Source organism: Phocoena phocoena, chromosome 2, assembly GCF_963924675.1.
Source record: "Phocoena phocoena chromosome 2, mPhoPho1.1, whole genome shotgun sequence".
NCBI classification, from domain to species: Eukaryota; Metazoa; Chordata; class Mammalia; order Artiodactyla; family Phocoenidae; genus Phocoena; species Phocoena phocoena.
Genome location: NC_089220.1, coordinates 173,924,043 through 173,937,092, shown reverse-complemented (window position 1 = coordinate 173,937,092; position 13,050 = coordinate 173,924,043). Strand labels below are relative to the sequence as shown.

Genomic DNA, 13,050 nt, shown 5'->3' with positions numbered 1-13,050 from the left:
ACCTTCCTAATGCTGACTTTAGGTTTTGTTTGTTCTTCTTCTTCTAATTCTTTTAAGTGTTAACCTATTTGTTATAGTTTCATATTACAGCTCAGAAAGCTGAGATTTGAGACAAACCTTTCAGTTTTATGATTCTTCATTTTTCTTGAGGAATTGGGGATATAGAGCCAGAAGGGAAAAACTGGCACATATCTTGTTTTGGAATAAAATAATACAGTAGTTAAATTGCTCTATTTCTCTCTCTTTGTGTCTATTTCGATTTGGTTTCATAAATTATTCAAGAAACTTGCATATTTTAATGAAGTAATTAGCATTAGTTTCTCTAGAATGTTCATTGATTAAAGATGCTATTTGATTCATGAGGACTTCTTAAAAAATTAATTTACTTATTTTTAAATTTTCTTTTATATTGGAGTATATTTGTTTTTTTTTGCGGTATGCAGGCCTCTCACTGTTGTGGCCTCTCCCGTTGCGGAGCACAGGCTCTGGATGTGCACGCTCAGCGGCCATGGCTCATGGGCCTACCTGCTCCGCGGCATGTGGGATCCTCCCGGACCGGGGCATGAACCTGTGTCCCCTGCATCGGCCGGTGGACTCTCAACCACTGCGCCACCAGGGAAGCCCCTATATTGGAGTATATATATATATATTTTTTTTTTTTGTGGTACGCGGGCCTCTCACTGTTGTGGCCTCACCCATTGCAGAGCACAGGCTCCGGACGCGCAGGCTCAGCGGCCATGGCTCACGGGCCCAGCCACTCTGCGGCATGTGGGATCTTCCCGGACCGGGGCACGAACCCGTGTCCCCTGCATCGGCAGGCGGACTCCCAACCACTGCGCCACCAGGGAAGCCCTGGAGTATATTTGATTTACAATGTTGTATTAGTTTCAGGTGTACAGCAAAGTGATTTGGTTATACATACACATGTATTTATTCTTTTCCAGGATTCATGATGACTTTTAAAATGCCTGCTACATCAGTAGTAATGTGAAAATCCACATACCTTTAAGAAATTATTTTGTAACTTCTGCCTAATATGTAGTAAGTCACATGTGATTAAGAAACCAAAACAAATGACGCACATGGAATACTTGCCAGAAAAACAGGGACTATCCTGAAGAAGAGTGGGAGCAGGTCGGATTGAATTGCCTAATTACATGACAACACTGTGTCATGGTCAGTGGCTTGTCAGCCATAAAATGTCAGCCAGGGGTTTGCAGGAGTTTATATCAGTGTGTAGGCTAGGGGGCTGTACCAGAGACCCAAAATACAGTGACTTAGAAAAGATAGAAGCGTTTTTTGGTTTTCTTGTTTATTTTTGTCTCACTGAAAAGTTAAAGAGGTGGACATCCAATGCTGGGAGCTTCATCTCTGGGTCCAAGACAGCTGTTCCAGTTTTTATCCCAGGGGGTAGAGAAAGGGACTGGGAGATGCACAAGACCTGGAAGTGGGGTGCATATCCCGCTGGCCACAACTTAGTCGTTTGATCAACTTGGCTGCACCGGGGGCTGGAAGACATAGTCTTCAGCTGTGTTGCCATGTGCCCAGTTCACACCATTTCTATAGAAGAAGAGGATAATTGTTACTGAAGAACAAATAGCAGTCTGCCAAAAGCTTTGTACTATTAAAAGTGGAGATGGGGCTTCCCTGGTGGCGCAGTGGTTGAGAGTCCGCCTGCCGATGCAGGGGACGCGAGTTCGTGCCCTGGTCCGGGAGGATCCCACATGCCGCGGAGCGGCTGTGCCCGTGAGCCGTGGCCACTGAGCCTGCGCGTCCAGAGCCTGTGCTCCGCAGTGGGAGAGGACGCAACAGTGAGAGGCCCGTGTACCACAAAAACAAAACAAAACAAAACAAAAATGGAGATGGTGACTGTTTCCATTTTTTTCTTTTATTCATCGGTAAAATTTTTCTTCCCCCTTTAAAGTAAGTGAAAGAGCTTGAAAGCCTCTGAGTGGGTAAGTGAGGTGCGTAGTATAAGGTGCAAGGAGTGACCCAGCAACTGTATGCTAGCATCATGCTATGTGGTAGTTTCCTACACGGTTTGTTCTGGTTACGTTCTGCTGTTATCCACGTCGTGTCACCACTTAGTGATGAAAGCCACAGTAATCATTTCATCATTATTCTTCACAATTCTGGGGGCTGACCAGCCTCGCAGATAGATGGTTCTTACTTGCAGTATCTCGTGCAGTTGCGGTCTTGTGGTAGTGGAGGGAGGTGTCATCTTGAAGGTGCTCTCTTTCACATACACGTCGGGAGGATGGTGGTGGCTCTCAGCTGGGACCTCTCCACGTGTCCTGGATACTCTGAGCGTGTCGGTTGGGTGGGTTTCAAGGGCGAATGTTGGAATAGCCCCAGGCAGCAGCCACGTCCCCATTTTATGACCTATTCCGGAAGTCACTTAGCATCGATTCTGCTGTGGCGCAGAATAAAGGAGAAGGAGTATTACATCCCACCTCTTGTGTCACTGTGGTGAGTGTCAGTATCAGATTTTAAGCATGTATGGAATGGGCGATATTGTGGCAGCCATCTTTGGGAAGTATAATTGCTTTCACAGTCGTAAACTGTTTTTATTTAAAAAAAAATTTATTTATTTGGCTGCGCCGGGTCTTTAGTTGCGGTACGCAGGATCTTTAGTTGCGGTGTGTGGGATCTTTGGTTGTGGCATGCGGGATCTTAGTTGCGACATGCGGGATCTAGTTCCCTGACCAGGGTTCGAACGCAGGCCCCCTGCCTTGGAAGCATGGAGTCTTAACTGCTGGACCACTGGGGAAGTCCCAGATTATTTTTATTTTTAGTCAGACATTTTTATATGCATAATGGATTGTTAGCTGAACACAGGAAGGATAAGGAATACTGACTTGAAAATGCAAGAGTGTAAAAGTAGTAATGATTCTGCAAATTTACATCAAGGTGATTTTCACCAGTTCTATAGATTGCAGTAAATATGATTAAAATTCTTATATAGCATTCTAAGGTGATTTCAGTACTACAGAAAATCTAAAAAGAGAGAACAGAATGAGCTGTATGTTCAGTTGGGCTATTATTTATTAGGAATAGAGGTTATCCACGTCTGTAATGTTTTAGTTACTTATAAGGGGCGGCCTGAATCCAGTCTTGTCCCTCAGAAGGAAACAAATTGTTTTCTAGTACCTAATGTAAGTATTCCAAACATCAGTCCTTGGCAGTTTTTGTTTATTTTTGATGCTGAGGCAAACGTTTGTAATATTTAATGTTTTTGAAAAATTACTCTTTTTCTTTCGTAATTTTAAATTATGTCAACCTATATCATTTGTTAAATGGGGGAAAAATTTTCTTCTTCATATTCAAGGATGAGTAATGTTCTAGTGTGTGGATAATACCACATTTTACTTATTCATTCATCAGTTGATGGACATTTGGGTTCTTTCCCTTTTTTGTCTGTTATGAATAATGTTGCTATGAACATTTGTGTGTAAGTTTTTGTGTGTTTTATCTCTTGAGTATATACCTAGAATTGGGATTGCTGGATCATATGGTAACCCTATGTTTAACCTTTAACAGAATTGTCAGACTGTAAAGCAGTTTGCAGCATTTTTCATTCAACTAGCAATGTACTGAGGGTTCATATTTCTCCATATCCTCACCAGCACTTAATATCTGTCTCTTTGATTATTGCTGTCTTGGTAAGTGTGAAGTGGAATCTCATTGTGGTTTTCATTTTTATTTACTAGGAGCAGATTTCCCAGATGGCTAATAAGTTAATCATCTTTTCATGCGTTTATTGACCATTTTACATCTACTTGTCCATTCAGATCCTTTGCCCATATTTTAATTGGGTTGTGTTTTTATTACCAGGTTGTAAGTGTTCTTTATATATTCTAGCTATAAGTCCCTTATTAGATATATAATTTACACATAGTTTATACCATCTTGTCAGTTGTCCATTTACTTTTCTGATGATGTCATTTGAAGCACAGAGGTTTTCAAGGATGTCCATTTTATCCATTTTATCTTTTATTGCTTATACTTTTGGTGTCAGATTCTAAGAGTTTTGTAGAATGACCTCTTACATATAGATGTAGAATTCGTTTTGAATTAATTTTTGTATATGGTGTGAGAAAAGAGTCCAACTTTATTCTTTTTCATGAAGATATCCAGTTGCCCCAGCATGATTTGTTGAAAAGACTATTTTGCTCCATGGAATTGTCTTGGTACACTTTTCGAAAATCAGTTGACTGGCAATGTAAGGGTTCATTTCTGGACTCTCAGTTCTCTTGCATTGATTGATATTTCTGTCCTTAAGCTGATAACACTGCCTTAATTACAATAGATTTGTAGTAAATTTTCATTTGCAAATAGAGATAGGTCAGTTTTTTCTTTGCTAACCTGGATGCCTTTTGTTTCATTTTGTTCCCTAATTGCCCTTGCTAGAACCTCAGTACAGTGTTGAATAGAAGTGGTAACAGAGAACATCCATGTCTGATGTTCCTGATTAGTCTTTTTTCAAGTGGCTTAGAACTGTAGGTTTGTCATAGATCACCTTTATCAGGTTGAGAAATTAACGACTATTTCTAGTTTGTTGGATATTTTGGATCATGAAATGGTGTTGGATTTTGCCAAGTGCTTCTTCTGTCTTACTCAGATGATCATGTGGTTTTTGACCTTTATTCAGTTAATTTTCAGACTTGGAATCCACCTTGCATTCCTGAGGTAAATGCCGCTTGGTCATAGTGTATAATGCTTTTCATCTATTGGTGGATTACACTTGCTTGGATTTTATTGAGGATATTTGTTCCATATTTGTAAGAGATACTGGTCTGTGGCTTTCATTCTTGTGATATCTTTGTTGGGTTTTGGTTTCAGAGTAAGACTGGTCTCATAGACTGAGTTGGAAATTGTTCTTTTCTCTTATGTTTCTGAAAGAATTTGTGAAGACTTGGTATTATTTAAAAGTTTGGTGGATTCATCAGTGAAGTCAGCTGGGCCTGGGGTTTCTTTTGTGGGATTTAAAAAAGTTACTAATTCAGTCTCTTTACTTACTATAGGTTTATTCAGATTTTCTCTTCTTGTATCAATTTTGATAGTTGGTATCTTTCTAGTAACTTGTCCATTTCATTTATCTATACAGTTTATAGTATTCCTTTATAATCACTTTTCTTTCTGTAAGATCAGGAGCAATATCCCCCGTTAATTACTGATTTTACTATTTTGAGTCTTCTCTCTTGGTCAGTCTAATTAAAGTTTTGTCAATGTTGATTTTTTTCAAAGAACCAATTTTCAGCTTTGTTGATTCTTGTTTTTCTTTACTCTGTTTCATTAATTTCTGCTCGAATTTTTTTACTTAAAATTTTCAATTTTATGTTGGACTGTAGTTGATTTACAATGTTGTATTAGTTTCAGGTGTACCACAGAGTGATTCAGTTACACATGTATGTATATCTGTTCTTTTCAAATTCTCTTCCCATTTAGGTTATTACAGAATATTGAGCAGAGTTCCCAGTGCTATACAGTAGGACCTTGTTGATTATCTATTTTAAATATAGTCGTGTGTATATGTCAATCCCAATCTCCCAATTTATCCGTCCCCCAACCTTTCCCCTTTGGTAACAGTAAGTTTGTTTTCGAAGTCTGTGAGTCTGTTTTGTAAATAACTTCATTTGTATCATTTTTTTTTAGATTCCGCATATGAGTGATATCATATATTTGTCTTTCTCTGTCTGATGTACCTCATTTAGTTTGATAATATTCAGGTCCATCCATGTTGCTGCAAATGGCATTATTTCTTTATTTTTAATGGCTGAGTAATAGTCCATTGTATATATGTACCACATCTTCTTTTTTCCTTAATTTAAAGAAAAAATTTATTGAAGATCTGAAAAACAATTTCTAAAAGATTGACTTTTCCAGAAAACTGTAGCTACACAATGCATTGTATCTATCATGTTAAAACCTGCATTAGACACAAATACAAAAGCCGTGAAACAAGCCACCATTCTTCAACAATCTGAGCAAAGATAAAATGCCTAAGGAACAACATGGATGACTTGCAAAGGATGGGCTCTTTACTTTAAGCACCATAAAAAAAAGGGGGGGAGCACAAATAGATGAGTGTTTTCAGTTATATACACTGAATTGAACCTTTGGCACTAGGAATCAGGGCATTTTGTCATATAGCATTAACACATTATAAAAGTGTGTGGTGGCAAAGGAATAGAACCACCAGCAATCAAATGCAGCTTTGTCAACTAAGCAGTAAAATGCAGTCTGTCTTTCTGTTGTCCATCATTGAATACACTGGTAGCAACTTTGAAATGAAAGAAAAGAAAAAAGCTGTAATTCCTTTCATTTTCTCTGTTTAAATATCAAACAGAAAACAAACATCAGTTCTGTTATACACTAACATTTCCAAAGTACCTCGTTTGTACGAGAGAAGGACTAAGAAACAAAAATGCGTTTACAGACGTCCAGACGTGAGTATAAGCGCCTCACACAGCTTTCTGATGAAACTCAGGAGGAGCCACTTGGTTAATCGCTGGCACTAAACAGAGTTGCAGAGTTCTTTGCCAGGTGTTCTAGGAAATCATGAAGATAATTCGGTAATAAAGCAAGGCTCTTCTCATCCAGAGGTGTATGGGCCAACATTGCTCCAATTTGTACAGATAATCACAGTAGATGTGGCGCTCCATGCATGTGGGACATGGGCGTCATCAGGGTGATCTGCGAGGATTTCAGCATACTGTGGTCTCTCATGTTTGCAGAGCAGCTGAGTGCCCAACATTACATTGAAGTATTCCTTTATCCCTGCCACAGCTTCATTAACGCATACTCCTTGTTATCTGTGTTTCCTTGAGATTTCTTGGAATTTGCATAATCCGCTAGAATGGAATCCACATTCTTCTTGGCAGGAAGATAAAGAGCTGTTTTTGTTTTTTTTACATCTTTATTGGAGTATAATCGCTTTACAATGGTGTGTTAGTTTCTGCTGTATAACAAAGTGAATCAGTTATACACATACATATGTTCCCATATCTCTTCCCTCTTGCGTCTCCCTCCCTCCCACCCTCCCTCTCCCACCCTCCCTCTCCCACCCCTCTAGGTGGTCACAAAGCTGATCTCCCTGTGCTATGCGGCTGCTTCCCACTAGCTATCTGTTTTACCTTTGGTAGTGTATATATGTCCATGCCTCTCTCTCGCTTTGTCACAGCTCACCCTTCCCCCTCCCCATATCCTCAAGTCCATTCTCTAGTAGGTCTGTGTCTTTATTCCTGTCTTACCCCTAGGTTCTTCATGACATTTTTTTCCTTAAATTCCATATATATGTGTTAGTATACGGTATTTGTCTTTCTCTTTCTGACTTACTTCACTCTGTATGACAGACTCTAGGTCCATCCACCACACTACAAATAGCTCAATTTTGTTTCTTTTTATGGCTGAGTAACATTGCATTGTATATATGTGCCACATCTTCTTTATCCATTCATCCGATGATGGACACTTAGGTTGTTTCCATCTCCGGGCTATTGTAAACAGAGCTGCAATGAACATTTTGGTACATGACTCTTTTTGAATTATGGTTTTCTCAGGGTATATGTCCAGTAGTGGGATTGTTGGGTCGTATGGTAGTTCTATTTGTAGTTTTTTAAGGAACCTCCATACTGTTCTCCACAATGGCTGTACCAATTCCCATTCCCACCAGCAGTGCAAGAGTGTTCCCTTTTCTCCACACCCTCTCCAGCATTTATTGTTTCTAGATTTTTTGATAATGGCCATTCTGACTGGTGTCAGATGATATCTCATATCTAGGAATAAACCTACCTAAGGAGACAAAAGACCTGTATGCAGAAAATTGTAAAACACTGATCAAAGAAATTAAAGATGATACAAATAGATGGAGAGATATACCATGTTCTTGGATTGGAAGAATCAACATTGTGAAAATGACTATACTACCCAAAGCAATCTACAGATTCAATGCAATCCCTATCAAACTACCAGTGGTATTTTTCACAGAACTAGAACAAAAAATTTCACAGTTTGTATGGAAACACAAAAGACCCTGAATAGCCAAAGCAATCTTGAGAACGAAAAACGGAGCTGGAGGAATCAGGCTCCCAGACTTCAGACTATACTACAAAGCTACAGTAATCAAGACAGTATGGTACTGACACAGAAACAGAAAGATCGATCAATGGAAGAGGATAGAAAGCCCAGAGATAAACCCACACACATATGGTCACCTTATCTTTGATAAAGGAGGCAGGAATGTACAGTGGAGAAGGGACAGCCTCTTCAATAAGTGGTGCTGGGAAAACTGGACAGGTACATGTAAAAGTATGAGATTAGATCACTCCCTAACACCATATACAAAAATAAGCTCAAAATGGATTAAAGACCTAAATGTAAGGCCAGAAACTATCAAACTCTTAGAGGAAAACATAGGCAGAACACTCTATGACATAAATCACAGCAAGATCCTTTTTGACCCACCTCCTAGAGAAATGGAAATAAAAACAAAAATAAACAAATGGGACCTAATGGAACTTCAAAGCTTTTGCACAGCAAAGGAAACCATAAACAAGACCAAAAGACAGCCCTCAGAATGGGAGAAAATATTTGCAACTGAAGCAACTGACAAAGGATTAATCTCCAAAATTTACAAGCAGCTCATACAGCTCAATAACAAAAAAACAGCCCAATCCAAAAATGGGCAGAAGACCTAAATAGACATTTCTCCAAAGAAGATATACAGACTGCCAACAAACACATGAAAGAATGCTCAACATCATTGATCATTAAAGAGCTGTTTTTGCTGGGTAATTAAGTCCCAGTCATCAACAAGCCTCGGTTTTAGTTCTTCAGGAATCTTTACTGTAACTTCAGCTTCGTTTGTGAATGTTTCCTCATTGTCAACAGTAGGGTCTGCTTGGGCCCTTTTCTTGTAGGAGGCTGAGGTTGTCTCACTGGTGCTACCACCATCTCCATTTCCAGGTGTTTTCTGTTTGTTCTTTTTAGTTTTCACTTCAGCATTTTTCTGTTGCAGACCAGAAGTCTTCTTTCCAGGGGCAGCCCCTCTCATCTTCCCCTCTGCATATTGCTCCTGATTGGCTTTTTGAAGTTCTCGTTGCTTGTTGTAGATTGGTGTTCACGTATTTGAGTACTGTGCTTTCTGGAACTCATTCATCTCAATTTTTATTCCAACTACTGTAATGTGTAAAGTATTACACTTGTTTATCCTTTATGGCCACCTTTACACACTTTGCTTCATAAAGAAGAGGCCCGTGGAAGCACAGCACTCTCTCACCCTCCTGGAATTGAGGCTTCGGGTCCTGCTTCAGTGCCATTTATAAGTGATTGCTGCTGCCTCCTTCTGCCGCCATCCCCGACTGCTGCCCCTACTCTCGACCCCACCCAACTCTGTGTCAGACGCGCCGTCAGGCACTGCCAACTCTACATCCTGGGCCCTACCACGTCTTCTTTATCCATTCTTCTGTCGATGAACATTTAGGTTGCTTCCATGTCTTGGCGATTGTAAGCAGTGCTGCAGTGAACACTGGAGTGCGTGTATCCTTTTGAACCATGTTTTTGTCTGGATATATGCTCAGTAGTGGGATTGCTGGATCATATGGTAGTTCTCTTTTTAGTTTTTTAAGAAACCTTCATACTGTTCTCCATAGTGGTTGTACCAATTTACTTCCCACCAACAGTGTTGGAGGGTTCCCTTTGCTTCACACCCTCTCCGGCATTTGTTTGTAGACTTTAAAAAAATTTATTTATTTATTTATTTGGTTGTGCCGGGTCTTAGTTGTGGCAGGTGGGCTCCTTAGTGTGGCATGTGAACTCTTAGTTGCGTCATGCATAGGGGATCTAGTTTCCTGACCTGGGATCCAACCTGGGCCCCCTGCATTGGGAGCATGGAGTCTTAACCACTGGGCCACCAGGGAAGTCCCTGTTTGTAGACTTTGATCATGGCCATTCTGACTGGTGTGAGGTGATAACTTGTTGTAGTTTTGATTTGCATTTCTCTGATAATTACTGATGTTGAGCATCTTTTCATGCGCTTTTTGGCCATCTGTATGTCTTTGGAGGAATGTCTATTTAGATCTTGTGCCCATTTTTTGATTGGGTTGTTTGTTTTTTTGCCATAGAGCTGCATGAGCTGTTTCTATATTTTGGAGATTAATCCCTGTCAGTCACATCATTTACAAATACTTTCTCCCATTCTGTGGGTTATCTTTTCATTTTGTTGATGGTTTCCTTTGCTGTGCCGAAGCTTTTGAATTTAATTAGGTCACATTTGTTTGTTTTTGTTTTTATTTCTATTACTCTAGGAGATGGATCAAAAAAGATACTGCTTGAATTTATGTCAAAGAGTATTCTTACTATGTTTGCCTCCAAGAGTTTTATAGTATCCAGTCTTACGTTTAGGTCTTTAACTCATTTTGAGTTTATTTTTGTGCATGGTGTTAGAAAATGTTCTAATTTCATTTTTTACATGTAGCTGTCCAGTTTTCCCAGCACCATTTATTGAAGACACTGTCTTTTCACCATTGAATAGTCTTGCCTCCTTTGTTGTAGATTAATTGATCATAGGTGCATGGGTTTATTTCTGGACTTTCTGTCTTGTTCCATTGATCTGTATTTCTGTTTTTGTGCCAGTTTCATACTGTTTTGATTACTGTAGCTTTGTAGTATAGTGTGAAGTCAGGGAGTCTGATTCTTCCAGCTTTGTTTTTCTTTCTCAAGATTGCATTGGCTATTCAGATATTTTTGTGTCTCCATAGAAATTAAAAATTTTTTTGTTTTTAGTTCTGTGAAAAATGCCATTGGTAATTGGATAGGGATTGCATTGCATCTGTAGGTTGCCTTGGGTTGTATAGTCATTCTGACAATATTGATTCTTCCAACCCAGGAATATGGTGTATCTTTCCTCTGTTTGTGTCATCTTCGATTTCTTTCATCAGTTTTTCATAGTTTTCAGAGTACAGGTCTTTGTCTCCTTAGGTAGGTTTATCCGTAGGTATTTTATTCTTTTTGATGTGATGGTAAATGGGATTGTTTCTTTAATTTCTGTGTTTGGACTTTCATTGTTAGTGTATAGAAATGTAGCAGATTCTATGTTTTAATTTTGTATTCTGCAGCTTTACCGAATTCATTAATGAGCTCTAGTAGTTTTCTGGTAGTATCTTTAGGATTTTCTATGTATGGTATCGTGTCATCTGCGAACAGTGACAGTTTTACTTCTTCTTTTCCAATTTGGATGCCTTTTATATCTTTTTCTTCTCTGATTGCTGTGGCTAGGACTTCCAAAACTATGTTCAGTAAAAGTGGTGAGAGTGGACATCCTTGTCTTGTTCCTGATCTTACAGGAAGTGCTTTCAGCTTTCCATCATTGAGAATGATGTTTGCTGTGGATTTGTCATATACGGCCTTTATTATGTTGAAGTGAGTTCCCTCTATGCCCACTTTCTGGAGAGTTTTCATCATAAATGGGTGTTGAATTTTGTCAGAAGCTTTTTCTGCATCTATTGAGATGATCATATGGTTTTTATTTTTCACTTTGTTAATGTGGTGTATCACACTGATTGATTTACAGATGTTGAAGAATTCTTGCATCCCCGGGATAAATCCCGTTTGGCCATGGTGTATGATCCTTTTAATGTATTGTTGGATTTGGTTTGCTAGTATATTTGTTGAGGATTTTTGCATCTATGTTCATCAGTGATATTGGTCTGTAATTTTTTTTTTTTTTTTTTGGTGGTATTTTTGTCTGGTTTTAGTATCAGGGTGATGGTGGCCTCATAGAATGAGCTTGGGAGTGTTCCTTCCTCTGCAGTTTTTTGCAGTAGTTCCAGAAGGATAGGTGTTAACTCTTCTGTAAATGTTTGATAGAATTTGCCTGTGAATCCATCTGGTCCTCTACTTTTCTTTTTTTTTAAATAAATAAATAGATTTATTTATTTGTTTATCTTTATTTTTGGCTGCATTGAGTCTGCGTCGCTGTGCGTGGGCTTTCTCTAGTTGCGGTGAGAGGGCTTCAGTAGTTGCAGCACGCGGGCTCAGTAGTTGTGGCTCGCAGGCTCTAGAGCGCAGGCTTAGTAGTTGTGGTGCATGGGCTTAGTTGCTTAGTTGCTCTGCGGCATGTGGGATCTTCCTGCACCAGGGCTCGAACCCACGACCCCTGCATTGGCAGGCAGATTGTCAACCATTGCACCACCAGGGAAGCCCCTTGACTTTTGTTTGTTGGGAGGTTTCAATCACAGTTTCAATTTCAGTACTTGTGATTGGTCTGTTCATATTTTCTATTTCTTCCTGGTTCAGTCTTGGGAGATTGTGTTTTTCTAAGAGTTTGTCCATTTCTTCTAGTTTGTCCATTTTATTGGCATATAGTTGATTGTAGTAGTCTCTTACGATCCTTTATATTTCTGTGGTGTCCATTTCAACTTCTCCTTTTTCATTTCTAAGTTTATTCATCTGAGCCGTTTCGCTTTTTTCTTGACGAGTTTGGCTAAAGATCTATTCTGCCATCTTGTCTCAGCACCCCTCAAAAGTTGGAAAAAAAAAAAAGTGCTTGTTACTGGTTCTTGTTTCCTCATTTCTCAAGCTGAGAACCAGTTTCCAGTAGGGCCTTGAGCCCACTGGTCAGGGCTACGTGGTTTCCCTAGCTGAGCTTTGAGGTGAGAGGGAAAATGCACCCTTCTTCACTCCTCTATTCTCTTCTCCACAACGATTGTGGTGTGGGGTGATTGGCACTGGGGTTGGAGACACACCTCTGGAGCCCCTTTTACCCCTGAGAGCCGCAGGCCAAACTGAAGTGACTTGAGGCCCTGGCATCGGGGGAGCCTCTCTGCTCTAATTTTTATTATTTTCTTCCTCTGCTTCATTTTTAGTTTGCTCATCTTTTTTCAGTGTCTTAATAAGGGAAGCCTAGGTTATTACTTTGAGACTATTCTTTTTTCTTCTTTTTTTTTTTTAAAATAAATTTATCTTTTTATTTTTGGCTGTGTTGGGTCTTCGTCACTGTGCAGACTTTCTCTAGTTGCGGTGAGCGGGGGCTACTCTCCATTGTGGTGT

At 39.5% G+C, this 13,050-nt stretch overlaps 1 protein-coding gene and 1 pseudogene across 3 annotated transcripts in view; one reads left to right on the top strand and one right to left on the bottom strand.

Moving 5' to 3' along the window:
- Positions 1–13,050, top strand: part of NSUN6 (NOP2/Sun RNA methyltransferase 6) — a 73,522-nt gene that overhangs the window by 44,726 nt on the left and 15,746 nt on the right. The gene's annotated exons all lie outside the window — the stretch shown is intronic.
- LOC136118634 (mortality factor 4-like protein 1) lies at positions 6,465–9,156 on the bottom strand (annotated as a pseudogene).